At 44.7% G+C, this 22,883-nt stretch overlaps 1 protein-coding gene and 1 non-coding gene across 11 annotated transcripts in view; both read left to right on the forward strand.

The window, feature by feature from the left end:
- Positions 1-22,883, forward strand: part of adgrb1a (adhesion G protein-coupled receptor B1a) — an 846,604-nt gene that overhangs the window by 574,950 nt on the left and 248,771 nt on the right. The gene's annotated exons all lie outside the window — the stretch shown is intronic.
- trnak-cuu lies at positions 13,479-13,551 on the forward strand. Its single transcript has one exon. It is a non-coding gene; the product is annotated as a tRNA-Lys (tRNA).

The raw sequence follows: 22,883 nt of genomic DNA on the forward strand, positions 1-22,883 counted from the left end.
CTGTTTAAAAAAGGAGGTAGGCAAAGAGCAGGAAATTATAGGCCAGTGAGCTTAACGTCGGTAGTAGGGAAGATGCTGGAATCTATCATCAAGGAAGAAATAGCGAGGCATCTGGATAGAAATTGTCCCATTGGGCAGGCGCAGCATGGGCTCATAAAGGGCAGGTCGTGCCTAACTAATTTAGTGGAATTTTTTGAGGACATTACCAGTGTAGTGGATAACGGGGAGCCAATGGATGTGGTATATCTGGATTTCCAGAAAGCTTTTGACAAGTTGCCACACAAAAGGCTGCTGCATAAGATAAAGATGCATGGCATTAAGGGTAAAGTAGTAGCATGGATAGAGGATTGGTTAATTAATAGAAAGCAAAGAGTGGGGATTAATGGGTGCTTCTCTGGTTGGCAATCAGTAGCTAGTGGTGTCCCTCAGGGATCCGTGTTGGGCCCACAATTGTTCACAATCTACATAGATGATTTGGAGTTGGGGACCAAGGGCAATGTGTCCAAGTTTGCAGATAACACTAAGATTAGTGGTAAAGCGAAAAGTGCAGAGGATACTGGAAGTCTGCAGAGGGATTTGGATAGGTTAAGTGAATGGGCTAGGGTCTGGCAAATGGAATACAATGTTGACAAATGTGAGGTTATCCATTTTGGTAGGAATAACAGCAAACGGGATTATTATTTAAACAATAAAATATTAAAGCATGCTGCTATGTAGAGAGACCTGGGTGTGCTCGTGCATGAGTCACAGAAAGTTGGTTTACAGGTGCAACAGGTGATTAAGAAGGCAAATGGAATTTTGTCCTTCATTGCTAGAGGGATGGAGTTTAAGACTAGGGAGGTTATGCTGCAATTGTATAAGGTGTTAGTGAGGCCACACCTGGAGTATTGTGTTCAGTTTTGGTCTCCTTACTTGAGAAAGGACGTACTGGCACTGGAGGGTGTGCAGAGGAGATTCACGAGGTTAATCCCAGAGCTGAAGGGGTTGGATTACGAGGAGAGGTTGAGTAGATTGGGACTGTACTCGTTGGAATTTAGAAGGATGAGGGGGGATCTTATCGAAACATTTAAAATTATGAAGGGAATAGATAGGATAGATGCGGGCAGGTTGTTTCCACTGGCGGGTGAAAGCAGAACTAGGTGGCATAGCCTCAAAATAAGGGGAAGTAGATTTAGGACTGAGTTTAGGAGGAACTTCTTCACCCAAAGGGTTGTGAATCTATGGAATTCCTTGCCCAGTGAAGCAGTTGATGCTCCTTCATTAAATGTTTTTAAGGTAAAGAAAGATAGTTTTTTGAAGAATAAAGGGATTAAGGGTTATGGTGTTCGGGCCGGAAAGTGGAGCTGAGTCCACAAAAGATCAGCCATGATCTCATTGAATGGCGGAGCAGGCTCGAGGGGCCAGATGGCCTACTCCTGCTCCTAGTTCTTATGTTCTTATATGGAATACATTAGATGTGGGTCAGTCAATTACAGGAGCATAAGCTGATTGAGGGGTTCGAATAATGTCACAGAATCAGGTTGAGAATCATGAGATGTCCACCTGAATGCCAAAATTAGATTATCCCCTTAATTTTGCAGATGGAGTGGTATTATTTACAATATTTCTTTTATATCAACTTGTGTACCGTGGGCTGAATTTTTCATCCCCTCCCAGCTGCGGGATCTTCTGGCTCCACAAATGGCGGACCCCCGCTGCATGTTTCCCTGGCTGCACGGCGGGTGAGCAATGCAAAACACCGTTGATACCGGCGGGACGGGAAGATCCGGTCACCGGCCAATGACAAGGCGCCTCCATTTCTGGAAAACACACAGCAAGGCGGAGGGAGGGGGTTGGGGGGGCGGACACACAGCAAGGCGGAGGGAGGGGGTCGGGGGGAGAGTGGGCGGAATGGAGAATCCCGTCCTGTTTGTTCTGTTTCTTTTTCAAAGCAAAGCATGTCAAAGGATCATGTTCGATACAGCAAGACACCAGCAGATTTGTAAAATTAGAAGAGAGGGAAAGATAAATCAAGACATCAGGGCTCGGTGACTTTTGAGTTTTATAAGCTGGTAATTTTGGAGAAAGGAGAAATTGATTGAGGTTCACAATTTTAAGTCACAGGAAAGTGAATTAGATTATGAGTTGTTATGATAAATCTTGATTTCAAATCAGTGCAAAATGAACAGATGAAGCCCATAATAACAGTGCATTTGGAATTTAGGAGAAATGGGCAACAAAAATATTTTTAAAACTTCATTAACATAGATTGGTTGTCCAGGAATGGTATCCTGCTGCCTTCAGGTGCTTTACTCTCTTAAATGTGCTATATAAATGCCAGCTGTTGTTGCAATGCTTCTGGCACCGGAATAGTTACCCAGGGATTACAAACTTCACCAAATTCAATTCAACAAATTGACAATATTTGGGCTAATACAAGGAAAGGCCTTAAAAGCTGCCTGGTTATTTGTGAATCTCAACTGTTTCCTTACCCCATTTCCTTAATGTCCTTCAGGGAAGGAAGCTTGCCAGCCCTAACCAATGACTTCAGTTCCACATTGTATACTTGATTTCCAATGCCTTTAGGGCAATTCCAAATACTTTACTGAGGTCATGGATTTAGTGAAAGCTCAATTGCAAACTCAACCATCGGTTCTACTCCAGAAATTCTAATTAAATCCAAAGGTGAGAGCCCCAGGTTAATCGATCATGACTTACATTGCTAAACAGAAGCGATTATTGGAGTGTTGTGATTTTGGAGCCACCCTAAAAGACGTTGGACGGGATTCTCTGTTGCCCAATGCCGAAATCCCGTTCAGCGATCGGGCGGAGAATGGGCTTCGACGGCGAAATTGGTTTTGGTGTCTGTTTGACGCCGGTCAGCTATGCTTCGCCCCCTCGTAAATGGCATCATCACGAGGACTTACGGTGATGGCGGGCGGGAGGCAGCCGCGCGTTGGAGGACTCCCAATCGGGAACGGCATTGTCCGGGGGGGGGGGGGGGGGGTAACGCCCGGTGCTAAGGGCAGCGGAGGCAGCAAAAGTCGAGAGACAGCACAGGGGGAGGAAATATCGAAGATCAGCAAAACAACGGCTGTGAGAAAAGCGCCTGAAAGTCCATCGGGGAGTGGAAAGGTCACCGCGGGGTCAGTAAAGAAAATGGAGGCTGGAGCACCAGAGGAGGCTGCATTGCTTACGGCTGAAGAAATAACTAAGGTGATGGCCGTGAAGTCGAAAGGCAGTTTACAAAACACATGGAGGCAATGAGGAAGGAGATGGGGGCGGTTTTGAAAGCGCTTGTGGAGGAGGCAATTACCCCGGTGAGGACGGCGGTGGCAAGCGCAGTGGCGGAGGTGCGGGAGCAAGACGAGCGCTGAAGGAAGTGGAAGAGACATTACTGCAGCACAGTGATCAACTTACCTCGATGGGGAAGGAGATGCGGAAGGTGACAGAGATCAACAAGGATCGGCGAGGCAAAATGGAAGACCTGGAAAACACATCCAGGCGACAGAATTTGAGGATTGTGGGGCCACCCAAAGGAGTGGAAGGACCGAGGCCGACTGAGTATTTTTGCTGCGATGTTGGCAAAACTATTGGGGGGGGGGAGAGGATCCCTCCCGATATGAGCTGGATCAGGCTCATCGGTCGTGGAGGCCTGTACCAAAGACGAGTGAGCCACCAAAAGTAGTGACTCTGTACAGTGTGAAGGAGAAGGTCCTGTGCTGGGCTAAGCAGAAGCGGGTGGTGCAGTGGGCTGGAGCTGGTATACACGGATACCAGGATTTTACGGTGGAGCTGGCGAGGAGGCAGGCTGCCTTCAACCGGGTGAAGGGGGCACTGTTCATGGGGCCTCACGGTAGCATGGTGGTTAGCATCAATGCTTCACAGCTCCAGGGTCCCAGGTTCGATTCCCGGCTGGGTCACTGTCTGTGTGGAGTCTGCACGTCCTCCCCGTGTGTGCGTGGGTTTCCTCCGGGTGCTCCGGTTTCCTCCCACAGTCCAAAGATGTGCAGGTTAGGTGGATTGGCCATGCTAAATTGCCCGTAGTGTAAGGTTACTGGGGGATTGTTGGGTTACGGGTATACGGGTTACGTGGGTTTAAGTAGGGTGATCATTGCTCGGCACAACATCGAGGGCCGAAGGGCCTGTTCTGTGCTGTACTGTTCTATGTTCTATGTTCTAAGGTGCAGTGCAGCATTGTATATCCAGCGAAGCTGAGGGTGACCTACAAGTTCAAGGATTTTATTTTGAGACGGCGGAAGCACCGGAGGAGTTTGCGAAGGCAGAAGGACTGTGGCAGAACTGAGAAATGGTCTTGTACCAATGTAGCCTCATGACTGTATTTTTTCTTTTTTTTGTATGGTGTATGGGCTATAGGAGGCAACGTTGTATATATTTGGACAAGGGAAGAAATGGGACTTTCAGTCGTAATGAGGGTTCTTTGGGGTGTGGGTGTGTATGCGGGGTTTGTGTGCCAAAGGGGACTTCTGGGTTTTTCCTGGGGCCGGGCAAGGGGGAAAGAGACCCGGGCGGGGGGCCTCCACGCTGGCCGGTTTAAGCCGGCCAGTGAACGGGGGTGAGGTGGGGGGAGGGGCTGCGGCCATTGGAGCCTGGCAGAACAGGGTCCGAGGGATCTAGCCGGGGTAGAAAGTTGGTGGGAAGGAACCGAGGTTGGGGGGGAGAATTTTTACATGAGGAAGTGGAGGGGAGGAGTTGGGGTGGTGGTGGGGGGGGGGCGGTTTACAACTCTTGGGTGTCATTTACGGTACTCTTTTGGAGGTTGGATGGCATTGAGTGTCGTCCGGGGGGGGGGGGGGTTGGCACTCTATAGGTTAATGGTGACCGTGGGCGATTCCGGACTCCTTTCTCTTTTCTACCGTGGGAGGGTTTATTTTATTTGATGAATATATTGACAGGTGGGCCATTTGTTAGGGTGGTGGGAGGATGGGATCGTTGCTGATGTTAAGGGTATTGACTTTGTATCTGTTACCGTTTACTGCTTGTTGGTGGGGTGTAGATTTTGAAGGAAAATGTGAAAATGTAGAATAAAAACATTTTTTTTAAAATGGCATCATCAGACCGCGCGCCGTTGCAACACCGTTGGCACATCACCGGCCAGCCCACCAGCATGCTCCGTCCCCGATGGGCCGAGTTCCTGACAGCACGGGATATGTGTGGTTCCAAATGGATGGGATGCCATTGTGGCGGCCGTGGACTGTGTCCAGCTGGAATACCAGTCGGGGGCGGGTCTTCTACAAGGGGTGGGGGGGTAGCCAAGGGTTGGGCTGTGGGTCCACGGATGGCAGGTTGGGCCCGCACACAGCAGCGCCATGTTGTACGGCGTGACCATGTTGTACAGGTCATCAGCCGTGCGCATGCGTGGCCCGGGACCCGGCCATTCTCGGGCTATTTTTGGCATGGGACGTGGGGGTTTTACTCGCCGCCGGTGCTAGACACTCACCTATCCTGGAATAGGTGAGTGTTTCACGCTGATTTTCTGGTCGTAAAAGACCACACATGCTCCGCTGGCATCGGCACTTAGCCGCTGAAACAGAGTATCCAGTCCACGTCATGGGATAAATTAATCTGTGGCACAAACAACGATGCTATTCAACACAGATTCTTTGCAGAGGTTGATAGAAATTTTAAATAAGCAATGATCATAGCGCTGGCACAGAAGGGACTGCAAAAGGTGCACAAGAGCTGCAGATTTCCTGCAGCAGCTGTGGTGCCAACACTGCCACAGCAGCAGCAAAGCAGGAAACAATTTCAGCCATCAACAAAAGAAAAAGGTGCAGAATAGGCAATCAGTCAGTCATGCTTAAAGGAGGATAATACCGATGTGAGGTAACAGACCCCTTAATCATGTTGGTTTAAGGAGGCTGAGTGTTTTTGTTGGCACAAAAGAGGACATTTGATAAAGCAGTGCAGAGCTAGTCAAGATCACAGAGTAATCGGTCAACCAAGATATTACAAGTTAACAATGTGGAAGAGCCTAGCACCAGTGATTCTGATATTCATTCTCTGTTTAATGTAAATGCAGACAAGAAAGACCTATTACTGTAACGCACTGGGTTCATGGGAAACTTTTAAAGATGTAAGTGGCTACAAGGGCATTAGCCACTGTGATGGATTAGCAGATTTTCAGTACCTCAGAGAGGCAAACCAACCGTTGAACTTGAAGAGCACGTCTGCCAAGTTGAAACTGATATTGGACGAGCAATAAAAATAAAAGTCACCACAATGTTACCTGTAAGCTATGGACAAGAGTTTACTCAGCTCCCAGTGATAATAGTAAAGGGTGAAGGACCAAACCTTCTGGACCGCAATTGCTTCAGAGACATCGAGTTGGATTGGGCTGAGATTTTTCAAGTGCGGGAAGGGGAACTGCCGGAACTGACAAGAAAATACGAGAGTGTCTTCTGTGATGAATTAGGGAAAACCAAAAAGCTACAATCTTTATGTGGATCCTGAGGTGACTTCACAATTTCTTCGGGCTAGACCGGTACCATATGCCTTGTGAGTGAATGTGGATACTGAGTTCAACAGGTTGCAAGAACTAGGCATTATCCAGCCAGTTTAGTTCTTGGAATAGGCAGCAGCTATAGTCCCTGTATTTATACCGGACAAGACCATCCGCATTTATGGAGATTTATAATCTCACAGTTAATCAAGCCGCCAAGCTAGATAAATATCCAATCCTGAGTACTGAAGACCTGGATGCAAAGCTGGCATGAAGTCAATCTTACACAAAGCTGGATATGAGTCACACACACCAGCAACTCGAATTAGATGACGTTCCCAGGGATATGTCATAATACGCACACACAAAGACCTATTCCTGTACACACACCTGTCGTTTGGCATGTCTTTGACATGTAAAATATTCCAAAAGAATAAGCACCATAATAATCATAATCTTTATTAGTGTCACAAGTAGGCTTACATTAACACTGAAATTAATTTACTGTGAAAAGCCCCTAGTCGCCCCTCTGCCGTCTGTCGTGGTACACTGAGGGAGAATTCGGAATGTCCAATTCACTGAACAAGCACTTCTTTTGGGACTTGTGGGAGGAAACCGGAGCACCTGGAGGAAACCCACGATGACATGGGAAGAATGTGCAGACTCTGCACAGACAGTGACCCAAGCCAGGAATGGAACTCTGGTTCCTGGTGCTGTGAAGCAACAGTGCTGAACACTGAGCTACCGTGCCGTCACAGACATGCTACCACAGACATGTAACAAATTAAATTCAATGCAGAAGGGTTTGAACTGATGGAATTTGGTTGGAATCCATAAAATCCTGAGAGTGCAGATGGAGGCCATTCAGTCCATCAAGTCTGCAGTTACCCTCCGAAAGAGTGCCCTACCTCGGCCCATTCTACACCCTCCCCATGGCCCCACCTAATCTGTATATCTTTGGACTATAGGAGGAAACTGGGGCACCTTTAGGAAACCCATGCAAACTCCACGCAGATAGTCACCCAAGACTGGAATCAAACCAGGATCCCTGGCTTTGTGAGATAGCAGTGCTAGCCACTGTGTCACCGTGCCACCATGGAAGAATGAGGAGAGACAATATGAAATAAAAGAAAGGGCAAATGGACCTGAGGGTACATTTTCATTAATAGTTAACAGGGCAGATTGAAAAAGTGGTAAATAAAGCAGATGGAATCCTGGGCTTTATATATACAGGCACTGAGCAGAAAAGCAAGGCTGTTCTGGTGAACCTCGATAAAACACCAATTCAGCTTGATCTGGAGTATATTGCGTGCAATTTTGGGTACCACACTACAGGAACTACGTGAAGCATAGGAGAGAGTGCAGAAAATATTTGTGCGATTCTTTCTAGGGATGAGTGACTTCCGTTACCTGGATCAATTGGTAAAGCTGGGACTGTTCTCCCGAGAGCAGGGAAGGTTGAAAAGAGGTTTGATAGAGGTGTCCAGCATCATGAGGTGTTTTGACAAATGACATAGGGGGAAACTGTTCCCATTCGCGGAAATGTTGAGAACTAGAAGGCACGAATTTAAGTTGGGTGACGAAAGAGCTGGAGGTGACATGAAAAAAACATTTTAATCGGGGAATATTTCAAACTTGGAATGCACCACCTGCTTGTGTGTGGAGTTAGATTCAGTTGTGGTTTTCAAAAGGAAATTGGATAATTATCTGAAGAGAAAAGATTTGCATTGCTGCAGGGAAAAGGATGGGTGGGGGTATGGGGAGCTGTGGTGCTAGTTCTGAGAGGTGGACCATGTAGCAGCCTCTTGTAATGTAACTTTTCTATTATTCTGTGGTTCTCTTATCCCGAAGTTGCAAATGTATCATGTCACTGAAGCGTAAAAGAAGAATATGCATGTTTGTTTAGTAGAGTCAGAATAGAAGAGAGTGAGACATGGAACAACATGTGGACTTACTTGGTTAGAGAAGTGGAGACATGGTGACTGCACTGCTTAAAAAGTGCAGTCCAGAGAGAAGTCGTTTTTTTTGGAGTGGTAGTTAAATTAGTTCAAAAGCATCCAGTGAACCCTGATATGCTGTGTTGTCATGGAGATGGGTGTAGCTTAAGAAGATGACTGGCGATTAAGAAGGTAATCTAGTTTCAATTTATCTGTCTGTTTGCTAGGAGAGGGTGTTGGTGGCAGCTTGGCCCTCATGTGGTTTGCAACTCACAGAGAATAGGTGAGTTGTTGGCTAGCTTCAAGCAGTAAGGGGGTCATAGAAGTCTAAGGATGCTGAGAAGGTGGCAGAAAATTGCTGCTTTTGTACTGGAGAGGGGTGGGCACAGAAGAAGTCCTAGGTTTATAAGTCCCAAATTCATAACTTGGTGCAGCCAGGAGACTGGAGTTTAGAAAAACCCACGGCAGTTACAGCTAAGTGAAGCTAGGAGCCTGTGAAAGAGCTGGAAATGTACCAATAATTAGAGGTAGGCATCCAGCTTTGTGAATCCCATGGAACATCAGCTCAGGAGGAATGGGTTAACCATAGGGAGGTGACCAGTTGTTGAGGCAGCCTGAGGCTGAACAGCTTTTGAGGGAATTCAAATCGTATTCTTTGAAAGTGAAGTGTGGAAATCCCTCGTGATGGAGTCAGAGGACAGAATTTTACAACCATGTTGCAGGGAGGATGGGACTGGTGCTAGAAAATGCATTGAGGCATTGACTTCATCGGAATGAAGATCTTACTGGTCGGAATCAAGTCTGCCCAGAGTTTTAATGAGATATTGTGACTCATGGTGGTCACTGACATCTGGCTTGGGCGGCACGGTAGCACGGAAGTTAGCAATGTTGCTTCACAGTGCAAGGGACCCGGGCTCGATTCTCGGTTTGGGTCACTATCTGTGTGGAGTCTGCACATTCTCCCCGTGCCTGCGTGAGTTTCCTCCGTGTGCTCCAGTTTTCTTCTACAAGTCCCAAAAGACGTGCTTGTTCAGTGAATTGGACATTCTGAATTCTCCCTCAGCATACCCAAACAGGCGCCAGAGTGTGGCGACGAGGGGATTTTCACAGTAACTTCATTGCAGTGTTAATGTAAGCCTACTTGTGACACTAATAAAGATTATTATTATTCTTGAAAATCCATTGGATCTGTTTTGGGCACTTCTGCCATTTAAAGTGCGTTCAACCACGGTTTGCCTTTTCATTCATAATTGTCTCTTGGTAATTCTGAATGTTAGAGTATAAGGTAGATATTGTAGATTGTTTTATTTTTTTATAGTAAAATTTAGTTTGTAGTTTAAAACTGTGGAATCTTGTAACTTTACTCTCCAACTTGGTAACGGGAATTTAAAAATTTGTCTTCTTTGAACAAAAAGTTACCTGTACCTAACATTGAGACTTGGTGCCATGTTCCATTTACCAATGCCAACCCCTTCACTTGATGAGATCAAAATTCAAAACATTTTTAAAAAGTTTTTATTTGCTGAATCTCACCTGGGGGCAGAAGGGGTTGTGAAACAGGGGGGGTTGAACACATGCAATACTGTGCTGATTATTAATTTGTCCAGAGTATGGAAAATCTTTTGGAGGATGTTCCCCTCCCCACAGTTATGTCATGGGCTTGTAGATCCCTTTAATAACAATAACCTTTATTGTTACAAGAAGGCTTACATTAACCCTGCAATGACGTTACTGTGAAAATCCCCTTGTCGCCACATTCCGCGCCTGTTCGGGTACACAGAGGGAGAATTCAGAATATCCAATTCATCTAACAGCACATCTTTCGGGACTTGTGGTGGGAAAGCGGAGCACCCGGAGGAAACCAACGCAGACACAGGAAGAACTTGCAGACTTCACACAGACAGTGATCCAAACCGGGAATCGAACCTGAGACCCTGGAGCTGTGAAGCAACAGTTCTACCCACTGTGCTACCCTGCCACCGGCACACAGCCAGCCTCCCTCTCTTTCCCCTTTAGCTGCCTGCCAGGTTCAGCCTCTGCTCCACCCTACCCTCCCCTTCCAGCCTTTGCTACCAGCAACCATGATGAAGTTATCAGCAGTCTCCTAAGAGGCGAAAACATTGTTTACCTTTTTTTTTGGTCATGGGATGTGGGCCTCACTGATTTGGAAGTCCATGTTCAAGATTCTCTTAAGGTTAATGTGCAGGTTGTGTCAGCAGTTAGCCAGTTCTCAGCAGTCAGGAGTCAGCAGAGTGGGCTAGAGTCCAAAAGCAGGAATGTACTTCTGAGGCTCTATAAGGCTCTGGTCAGATCCCATTTGGAGTATTGTCAGCAGTTTTGGGCCCCATACCTAAGGAGGAATGTGCTGGCTTTGGAAAGGGTTGAGAGGACATTCACAAGAATGATCCTTGGAATGAAAAGCTTGTTAAATGAGGAACGGTTGAGGATTCTGGGTCTGTACTCGCTGGTGTTTAGAAGGATGAGGGGGGGGGATCTTATGGAAATTTACAGGATACTGCGAGGCCTGGGTAAATTGAACGTGGAAGGGATGTTTCCACTTGTAGGAAAAACTAGAAGCAGAGGACTCAATCTCAGACTAAAGGGACGATCCTTTAAAACAGAGATGAGGAGAAATTTCTTTAGCGAGAGGGTTGTGAATCTGTGGAACTCTTTGCCGCAGAAGGCCGTGAAGGTCAAATCACTGAGTGTCTTTAAGAGACAGAAAGGTTCTTGATTAATAAGGGGATCAGGGGATATGGGGAGAAGGCAGGAGAATGGGGGTGAGAAAAATATCAGCTATGATTGAATGACGGAGCAGGCTCGATGGGCCGAGTGGCCTAATTCTGCTGCTATGTCTTTTCGCATTATGGGCCAGCATTTATTGCCCACCCCTCAGGGTATTTATGCATCAACCGCATTGCTGTGGATCTGAAGTCACATGTAGGCCAGATCAGGTAAGTACCACAGATTTCCTTCCTGAAAAGACATTAGTGAACCAGATGGGTTTTTACAGCAATGGTTTCATGGCAATCATTAGACGTTTAATTCCAGATCGTCATTGAATTCAAATTTTACTATCTGCCCTGTTGCGATTTGAACCTATGTCCCTCAAGCATTATCTTAGGTCTCTGGATTACTCGTCGAGTGAAATAGCACAATGCCACTGTCTCAAAATCATGGAAGACATGAAGCTTACCAGATTTGTGCTACTTACATACAGTCTAAACTGAACGTTCTAATTTCTCACTACCCGTGATCTTGATTTGGAGGAGAACCCTAATTCCAGTGATAAGGCCAATAATGAACATGCATGGTTTGCCAATGCATGCAAAGGATCTCCCCAACGTTGTTCAACAGGAAGTTCAACCTGCCTTTAAGGGCAAAAGAACAGAATTCTGACAGTTTATTCGAATGCCAGGCAACTGATTTTGGCCTCATGTTCTCCCACCTGCTGTGCTTCCCACTGCTGACATGACTGGAAGGTTCCACTCAGGAAGGTGACTGAATCCTGCAACAAAATCAATTAATTTTGACTCATCCAGCTTCATCGATTTTCTTGCTTATTATTCTCTCTGCTGGACTGGTGATCTTGCACAAAGACCCCAATGTTGAAAAGGGTCCATGGAAAAAGATCACTACCTTTTCAAGTCTTCTCACGGTCCTGCTGTCTACTCCCTTAGTTTCTCTGATCTAAAGGGGATCAGGCACAAAATTTAGAGTCTACCTTTTCTGGAACTCTCTATAATGGGCGTCCATCTGGTGTTTCTTTAACAGCATGAGGTAGGGAGGCCCTACGGGCAGCACGGTAGCACAACGGGCAGCATGGTAGCACACTTGGCCAGCACTGTGGCTTCACAGCGCCAGGGTCCCAGGTTCAATTCCCTGCTGGGTCACTGTCTGTGCGGAGCCTGCCGTTCTCCCCGTCTCTGCGTGGGTTTCCTCTGGGTGCTCCAGTTTCCTCCCACAGTCCAAAGACGTGCAGGTTAGGTGGATTGGCCATGCTAAATTGCCCTTAGTGTCCAAAATGTTTAGGAGGGGTTATTGGGTTATGGGGATAGTGTGGAAGTGAAGGTTTAAGTGGGCCGATGCTGACTCGATGGGCCGAATGGCCTCCTGCACTGTATGTTCTATGTTCCATCTAATTTAATTAGCTGAACGTGCAGAAAAATGGGCAGAATTTCCCCATCCCCCCATGGCGGGTTTATTGGTGGGCAGATAGGGGAATTGAAGCAGGGGGTACAAATACCAGTGTCACGCTAACATAAAATGGTGATGGGATCATCCGCTTCTGCCCGCCTTGGCGTCTTGTCATTTCCGCCAGAGCCCGGAGTGAAAACAATATGCATCCCGCTTATGAGTTGTAGATGAAAGCCCGTCTGGAATCACCAACTCACGCTTGATTTTCAGTGGCACCAGTGGGGAATCACGTGTAAAATGTGGGACTTACTTGAGGAAGACTTGGGGGTGCCTCTGGACTATAGGGTGGAGGCCCCCTGTGACTGTGGACCCTGAAACACACAGCGGAATGTGGGGCGAGAACCTGTATGGTGGATTCAAGAAGGCAGACCTTCCAGCTTCAGAGTGTTCCTGGTGATCCATCTTCTACTTTCAAAGGTGGGTCAGTAATATCCGAATACGTTTTTAAAAAATGGCGCTAAGATATAGTAGCAAGTCATTCAGCCTGCCACACCATGCAAAATGTCATATCATCCCAATATATATTTAATGAGACCAGGGTCACACAAAATGTTACAAATTCCTGGTGGCAAAAAGTCCCTATCACCATCCCTATACCGCCATGGGACATATTTGTGGTTGGGGAAAATCCACCCAAAGCAACTGTTTGATTATCTCTCCTCCCCAACTGGGGGAATCTCCAGGAAATGTAAAAACAGAATAGGTCTCTGTGCTTTTATTCCACCTGTCTATTAGAATGGAAAATTAACCCAGATGTCTGGCAATTTTTTTCCCCCAAATTATTTAAAAACACAGAACATGTCATGAAATAAACTGCATTAAAACACATCTTCACAATACTTGTGTGCAATGTCGCTGTAATGAGAATTGCACACAAACCTTCTTTCTCCCGGTTGGAAGAAGCCCGGCTAGCTCAGTCGGTTGAGCATGGAACTCTTAATCCCAGGGTCATGGGTTCGAGCCCCACGTTGGGCACTTCAGTTTCTTTAATCTGAGAACATTGAGCTGAACTGTTTGGGCGGCACTGTGGCCCAGTGGTTAGCGCTGCTGCCTCACAGTTCCAGGGTCCTGACTTCAATTCTGGCCGCAGATGACTGTCTGTATGGAGTTTGCACTTTCTCCCCGTGTCTGCGTGGGCTTCCTCCAAGTGCACCTGTTTCCTCCCACAGTCCAAAGATGTACAGGTTAGGTGGGGGTTGATGGGATACAGGGATAGGATGGAGATGTGGGCTTAATAGAAAAGCGTGCTCTTTCCAAGAGCTAGTGCAGACTCAATGGGCCAAATGGCCTCCTTCTTCACTGTAAATTCTATGCTTCTCAAAATAAGTTTACGAATTGCCTTTTTCAAAGACAGTGTCAGTCCCTTTGCAGTCCTGAATCATGATATGTTCAGATCTAAGGTGTAGGCTTGATGCTGAAAAATCATTGCAGATGTTGTATGGCTTACGTGCCCACAGAAGAGGTGTTGAGAACTCCTTTCTGCAGGATTTCTGAAGACTGACAGTAACAGCAATTGCAAGCTAAGTGTGGAGGTGATAATGATTTATACCACACATCTCAGGCCAAAGTTACTAGCTGTTCTTGGGGATCCTGTGAATTCTTCTCATTTACATCTGTTGCTGATCCTATTCTTTGATCTCTTATCTGCGCTTTGGTGCATTTTCCTTTCAAAAAATTAACTTTGACACTATTTTGGTATCTCATTGATTTTGAAAACTATCCCTGATGTACTTTCATTCTATTCTTTGAGACTGGATGCTTATCTGTATTTATATTCTGGGTGTTGCTTTCCTATTTAACTGGGGCAGTATTCTTTACTTTACCATTATTATTCTCTGAATAATGTTTGTATTCTTTAGAATGTGATAGTATCCCTTGTTCATAATCATAACTTCATCAAACATTTATTGCAATGTTTCATCCCGCCATCATCTTGAAAATTAATTTGATAAATCTAGTCATCTTTGAGCTGATACAAGAAAATATCCTGGAGACTGCGAGATTGCAAATACCCAGCCAGCTCATAAGTGTCCTTCAGGGAGAAAGTGATCACCTTTACTTGGCCTTTGTGGTTTATATGTGACTCCAGAAACGCACTATTTGGTTGACTCCCAACATCCTCATGTCAACAGGCAACAAATACTCTGCCTGTTGCCCACAAGAATATAAAAATATTCTTTCTCCCTTGTTTCATCAGAAGCATTAACCAGTTTACTTCAAACAAGCCAGTGTCCATGCAAAAGTAGCAGAGAGGAATTTCAGACAGAAGCTTTGATGGTGTCAGCACTAATATACCACTGTATAATTTTATGGCTAGCGTTCTTTCATGCCAATGATTTTTTTTTCAGTTCTGCATGTAATTTGCCTGAAGATTGGTAATATGCAATGGGGACATTTTGATAAAAGAGCAAACATGCCAGAAACACACAGCATGTCAGGCAGAATCCATGAAGAGAATGGATGGCTCTGATGAAGGGCCAATACCTGAACTATTAAACGTATACTGGCTGTATTCAAATCGCTGGATAATAAGATGAAAATGAACTTGTAGATTATGAATAATAATGCATAGTAAATGTGTTTGTTCTCTTTCCAGCCAGTGAAATATATCCTGACATTCCGTTTGATTTTGTTACAAAGTTCAAAACAGAATACCAATTAACAAAAGCAGAAAAGAAAGAGAAATTATTATAAATGGTCATTTGGCAGTACCGTACCTGCTGAGGAAAAGGAGCATACTATCAAAGTTTTTGATTGTGCACTCATCAGGAGAGCTCACAAGAAACCACCAACAGTAAAGGAGAAGAACAATTTATACTGCATGAGAAGAGAGTGCTGAATGATTGGCAAGTGGATTCTGATTAATTTGAATTTGAACAAAGCTGAACAGTTAACTGGTAGCTGCATTCTCCATGGCAATGCCTCCACCAATCAGAGTCCACTTGCCAACCAATCTCTTCCCATGCAGTATAAACTGTTGTTCCCCTTTACTGTTGGTAATTTCTTGAGAGCTGCCCTGATGAGTGTAAAACAAAATGCTTTGATAGCATGACTCTTTTTCAGAAATGATATTCAATCGTATATTTATAATATAACATCTCCCCAAGACATTGTCATAATCAGATTAACATCTCTGTTAAATTAATGGTTAGAAGTATGCCCAGAACTGGTTTAAATTTCCATCGACTATTATTATTTGATCAAGTAACAGTAATTTCTATCCTTACATTTCTATATATTAAAAAGAATAGGAGATGATGGGAGATGATATATTATGGGGTATCATGACAATGATAAACTATTCAAGCTTTGGCTTCACAATGTATACATTCTCCCTGTGTGTGCGTGGGTTTCTTCCGGGTGCTCCGGTTTCCTCCCACAATCCAAAGACGTGCAGGATAGGTGGATTGGCCATGCTAAATTGCCCTTAGGGTTGATTGAGTGGGGTTACTAGGCTATGGGGATAGGGTGGTGTGGGGCTCGGTCGGGTGCTCTTTCTAAGAGCCGGTGCAGACTCGATGGGCCGAATGGCCTCCTTCTGCACTGTAATTCTATGAATAACACCATCACAGTCCTTTGAAGTGTCAGATATTTGTGTAATATTTTTTGACGAGCTCTTCAAACTCAAAAAGATGGAATCTACTTCTGATGCCATTAGAGGACAAATATATTACACATTTTTCTGAAATTCTGGCATTAATCACTTTGCATGCATGCACTATATTTCCCCGTTCGCTTTTGTAATACAGGTATTAACTCAAAAGTACTCAAAATCATAATGATTCCTTTCTAAGGAACAACATTGGTTGGACAATCTACCGCAATGAGTTTTATCATGCTAGAACCATGATGGATAAGAAGAACAAAGAACAATACAGCACAGGGACAGGACCTTTGGCCCTCCAAACCTGTACCTGTCATGATACCTACCTTTGCCAAAATCCTGAGCACTTCCTTGTGCCATATCTCTCCATACCCATCCTATCCATGTGTTTGACAAGATGCCTTTTGAAGGCCGTTAATGTATCAGCCTCCACAACCTCCCCTGGCAACGTTCCAGGCACTCACCACCCTCTGTGTAAAAAACCTGCTTCGCACATTTCCTCTAAACTTTGGCCCATGGACCTTAAACTTATGACTCTGGTGACTTACCCATCCACCCTGGGAAAGAGTGCCTGCCCATCCTCTCTATCCATGCCCCTTATAATATTGTAGACCTTTATCTGGTCACCCCTCAACCTCCGTCTTTCTAATGAAAACAGTCTAAGTCTATTCAGCTTCTCCACATAGCTAACACCCTCCAAACCAGGCAACATCCTGGTAAAGCTCCTTTGCACCCTCTCCAAAGCCTCCAAATTCTTCTGGTAGCATGGCGACCAGAATTGTGCGCAATATTCCATGTGCGGCCTTACCAAGGTTCGATAAAACTTTAGCATGACTTTCCAGTTTTTATTCTCGATGCCCCATCCAATGAAGGCAAGCATTCCGTATGCTTTCTTGATGATCTTGTTCACTCGTGTTGCCACCTTCAAAGATCTGTGGACTTGCACGCCCAGATCTCTCTGACTTTCTATATTCCTAAGAGTTTTGCCATTTTCAGTATATTTCCCCTCTAAGTTAGACCTACTGAAATGCATTACCTCACATTTGTCGGGATTAAACTCCATTTGCCATTTCCTTGCCCAAGTCTCCAACCTATCTATGTCCTGCTGTATCTTCTGGCAATCCTCAACACTATCTGCCACTCCACCAACCTTGGTGCCATCCGTGAACTTACTAATCAGACTGGCTACATTTTCCTCCAAATCGTTTGTGTACACAACAAACAACAGAGGCCCCAGCACCGATCCCTGTGGAACACCACTAGTCACAACCTTCCATTCAGAAAAACACTCTTCTACTGCTACCCTTTGCCTTCTGTGACTGAGCCAGTTCTGTATCCATCTAACCACCTGACCTCTGATCCCTTGTGACTTCACCTTTTGTACCAGTGCCATGAGGAATCTTGTCAAAGGCTTCACTGAAGTCCATGAAACAATATCCACCACCCTCCCCTCATCAATCATCTTTGTCACCTCCTCAAAAACTCGGTCTGGTTAGTGAGGCACGACCTCCCCTTCACAAAACCATGCTGTCTATCGCTAATGAGTCCTTTTGTTTCCAAATGGGTATAAATCACGTCCCTGACAATGCTCTCCAATAATTTACCTCCTACCGACGTGAGGCTCACTGGCCTATAATTTCCAGGATTATCCCTGCTACCTTTCTTAAACAGTGTTACAACGTTAGCTATTCTCCAGTCCTCTGGGATTTCATCTGTATCCAATGAGGGTACAAAGATGTCAGTCAAGGCCCCAGCAATTTCCCCCACTGCTTCCCTCAGTATTCTGGGGTAAATCCCATCCGGCCCAGGAGATTTATCTACTTTAATATCTTTTAAAAGACCCAATACCTCCCCCTTTTCGATGTTAACATCGATAGTCAGGGGATGATTTTTTTTTATTCATGTAAGGGATGTGGGCATCACTGGCATGGTCAGCATTTATTGTTCATCACGAATTGCACTTGAAATTTGATGGCTTGTGTACTCTATTTTATCTGTTATTCATTAAGATGACTCTAAATCCTGAATGGCCTTTTCATGCTCCACCTTAGACTATCAATAAATATAGCCAAAAAGAAGTGTACGTCAAAGCTGAGATAGTCAAATACATTGTGAAGTCTCATGGCTTCTATTTAGCTGAATGGAAGAGAAGATGTTATTAGTATCAGGCAGCCAGAAATATTCCAGATCAGGCACAACAGAAATACTTATTTAGATTTGTGTCAGGATTCTTGCATTCATGGGAACAGAAAATTGTTAACAGCAGAGAAGATGGCCATTTGGCCTGTTGTGTAACTGCTGGTCCTCTGAAGGAGTAATTCACCTTGTGCTATTCCCCCCACTTGCCCCCTCCCCCACCCCGGTATCTCACATTCTTCCTTTTTAGAAGTTTTTCTTCACAAATGGTGATTTATTTCTGATCCTCCATCACAAGACACATACCTAAGAGCCACATTGACCTGAAAGGACGCCCAATGAAGGAGAATAAGGCATCAGGTGGTTGATCATTAGACAACTGGCATGCACTTAATTGAGTCTCTATTACATGAATCAAGGCATCAGGGGCAACCCATCAATATATCATCAAAAATGTTTCAGTGAGTTACCATCATCTTTCGGGTGGAGGCTTGGGCTTAAGTAGGGTGCTCTTTCCAAGGGCCAGTGCAGACACGATGGGCTGAATGGCCTCCTTCTGCACTGTAAATTCTATGACCTTCCTGACCACAGCTTGAACACTCATCCTAGTATCCATGTATACTTACCTCATGATGCTTCAGTCTGTTATCTTGATCCCTTACTTCATTGTCAAGATACCAGGAATCCTTATGTGCTCTCAATTGGGTTAGGCAATTTTCAGTTACTGATTTGATTGACAGGTTTTTCACCTGATTTTCCATATGCAGTTTGATTCAAGTTTGATTTTAGTCAGACCTTTTGTTGTGCTATTGGTCAATCAAATCATATTTGAAAATTGCCTCACTCAAGTTTGACCTGGTCATTCTGAAGTTGCTATTTTCAACTTCTAATGATAATGTTTTGCTTGGAAGGTGCATTTGGGACTGAACCATCTTCAGTGCTTTAGTTTATTTCTGTCTTAGCTTTTGTTGCTACAGGGCAAAGGCACATGATTATATTTTCTGCACGATCTTGCACCTTCATTTATTGCAAAAATGTTTGGTATAGATGCCTGGTATAGATGCTTGTTTTTTTTTAACTTGTCTTCCAACTTTCTTCTTCGCCCTTCCTCAATTTGCAATTCTTATCCTCTCCATCCTTTTAAATTCTTTTGATGAGCTGTTTTTCCTAGAGGTATCTCCACGCTTTGCAGGTTCCATTGTATGGGAGCAGTTGACGGGAACTTGCTGCCAGAAATCTACATTAACCGGCCATTTTGGCGGTGTGTCTTCCCATAACTGTATGCCTAAAAGTGGAATTCATTTTCACAGCAAACTACAGCATTTTACATTTCAATCAACAAGCATGTTGGAGCTTAAATGTGCTATGCCACACGGCTGCTGCACTTGTTTTATAAAAGACCACAATATGCTATGAAAGCTAGGTGACTGACCACAGTTAGAATTTAGCACAGGCATGAAGCTGAAAATAAATTGGGGAGAGGGCAAGATAAATCAGGACGAGATGATGCTGACCTTGGTATTTAAAGGTCCACAAGTTATGGAAGAAAGTGAAAGCAGATAAAAAGAGATTGTGTTTGAGTACAGAATATTGTAATGAATCTTGATTTGGATACAGGAAGAGCCGGAGAAGTGGAACCAGAAACCTGTGAATTATTTTTTTTTAAATCCAAAAAATGAATAATTTCTAAAATTGACAGCTTTCATCTCCATGCTACAGTTCATTGCTTCCAGACCTTTCCCTGACAGAGGATCAGCTAATGCAGCTGCACCTTCCACTTCCAATGTGGGGCATGAGTAGGAGCAGCACCAATTGCAACAATGTCAGGAACAGCAGCAGTAAAACCAGCAAGATGCAGTACCTTCGCTGGCTGCCTTCTCCACAGCAGCATAGGGAAATGCAGATGGACACAGAGATGGAGTCCAAGGAGGCGAGACCCACAATACAGGATCTACAGCTTTCTGACATATCTGAGCACCAGTACCTCGGGAGACCTCGGCTGTCAGATAAGGTCACTTGCTGACATTTGCAGCCTATTGGAGCAAGGCCTCCTTCCCATTAAAGCTGATGGGCAAGCATTGCAAACTGTCAGAAAGGTGATTCCCACTCTGGGTGTCCCACCATGCCCCTGGATCTCTGCCTCTCGTTAAGCTGTGTGTTCTCTTCACTCCAAGGAAAGGAAGAAAGATGTGAGTGTTCATAATGGCTTGTGCGGAGAGGAGGAAAGGATAACATTTGTGGAGGGTTTCTGTGAGACATGGTATGAGATGGCAATAGGCTGAGTGTGAGTGTCAGCTGCTCAGATGGGGATATGAGTTGCCTGCAGAGAAGGGAATGAGTGGAGCTGCAAGGTATATGTACCTGAAGAGTGTTGTGCAGGTGAATGCTGGGCAAGGCAGACTGTGGGGTTTGTCTACTGAATGGCTTATGCTACTCAGCTCTCTTGCCATCCTAAGGTTCCAGATCCTCTTGTTGCACTGCCGTTAGTTTGGAAGGCACACATTTCTGATGCTGACCTCTTCAATCACTTCCATCCACATCTACTTGGGATAGAATGCCCTCCTCCTCCCTTCATTCAGTGAGGTCACCTCACTGTAGCCACAAAGATCCTGCAGCTGGTAATCTGGGTATTAGTGAGAGACCTAGACGATGGTTTTCCCAGGTCTCCTCACCATTACTGTCTCAAAAGTTCAAACTCTGGTGAGCCTTGGTCTCCCTTTAATCTTTCCTTTAATTAGATGACTTTCCTCTGAAGGGATGAATGATTCACCTTGTATATCCTCCCTAATCGGTAAGCACCACAGAAGTGGAATTGCCATTCTGTGACACTGGGAACGAGTCTGGACAAAGCTCACTGCACCAGTATTGAGGTTTTCGAACTCTGACATTCCATCAGAGACTAAGTTGATGACATTTATGCCCTATATGCAAGTGGGCAATTGATAAATCTATAGAACAGGCTCAGAAAGCAGATAGTATTGATTTGGACTTACGGTTCCCAATGCTCCCCATCACTGGGGTTTTTTGTTATGTCACTTCTGGGTCTACTATAGACTAATAGATGGAGATCGATTGTTAAGATTAATCAGTAACTTCATGATAATTGTATCAGATAGTGATCATGACAGCCGAAGGTGAAATGATGGACCCTGGTCTCTTCTCTTACTATTTCTATGTACCCATCTTTAAGCGATGACCTCAATTTGACAGTTCTATTGAAATCACTCAAGAGCTGAAAAAAGCCTTCAGGCATTGGGTCGAAAGATCCCAGAGGAATTTTCACACTGCAATGAAGACAGGGAGACAATTTCTTTTATATAAACGTGAAGGTTGTTTTTAAGTTAACTGAGGTAATGCTCAAACTTTTAAAAAAACCAGAAGAAACTTTCAGTTGGTTAAGTTGACATTTGACTTGCATTTTCCTTTGTTTAAAAAAAATGGGAGAAATGCTCTATTTCTTTAGAATTGGCAACCTATTAGTCGAATTGTGGGACTGTTATTTTGAAATGTGATTCCTGATATTGTGATTTAACAGTAATGGAAATATGGCAGAAAATTTCAAGACACTGGTGGTAATAATTCTTTAATAATTGCAAAACAAATGATAAACCACATTAGCAATTTAGATGTTAAGAAAACATCGAGTGTGCAGAACCCATTTTGAATGATACACCATGGAATCATCAAGTTTTACACCACAGATCGGGATAATTCATCCATCACAGCTCTGCCAGATTTTGAAAGATCTATCCATTGACTTTGATGATATTTGCCTTTTCCCCACACCCGTTGAAACTTTTCGTTATTGAACAGATTCCCTTTTCAAAGTTATTGAGGGTTTTGCTAGATATTCCATATATTAACGTTTCTTTGCTTTAAAAACATTGTTCAGCTGCTCTTTCTAGTTTGGCATTGATTTGTGCCTTCTAGCTACCAATTCACTTCAAACCCGCCTCCCTTCATTGACTCTGTCAATACCTCCTGCTGGAAAGTGGGCAGCATAATCAAATACCCCTCCCACCCGGGTTATTCTCTCTTCCAACCTCTTCCATTGGGCAGGAGTTAGAAAAGTCTGAAAACACGACCTAACAGATTCAAAAACAGCTTCTTCGCCGCTGTTACCAGACTCCTGAAAGACCCGCTTATGGACTGAACGGATCTCTTTACATATTTTCTCTGCTGAGTAGAACTATGCTCCGTATGCTTCACCCGATGTCTGTGACTACGTATTTACATTGTGTATCTCCCGTATGTCCGGTGTTTTTTCATCTATGGAATGATCTGTCTGGACTGTGCGCAGAACCATACCTTTAACTGTACTTCAGTACACGTGACAATAAACTCAACCCCAACTTGCTGAAGGGCCTGGATTCTCTGCCGCCTGCCGGCAGCAGTGTTCCCGATGCAGCAGAGAATCGGACGTCCGCAATAAAAAAGGGATCGATGCTGCTCCGGCCTCCTGCCAGCGGCAGGATCGGGGTTCGTGCCCGTGTGGCAGTGGAGGATTGGAATGGTCCTAATGTCCCATTTGCATCCACTTAGCGGCCTAGGTGAGTGTTACAACAGT

This window comes from Scyliorhinus canicula, chromosome 10, assembly GCF_902713615.1.
Source record: "Scyliorhinus canicula chromosome 10, sScyCan1.1, whole genome shotgun sequence".
NCBI classification, from domain to species: Eukaryota; Metazoa; Chordata; class Chondrichthyes; order Carcharhiniformes; family Scyliorhinidae; genus Scyliorhinus; species Scyliorhinus canicula.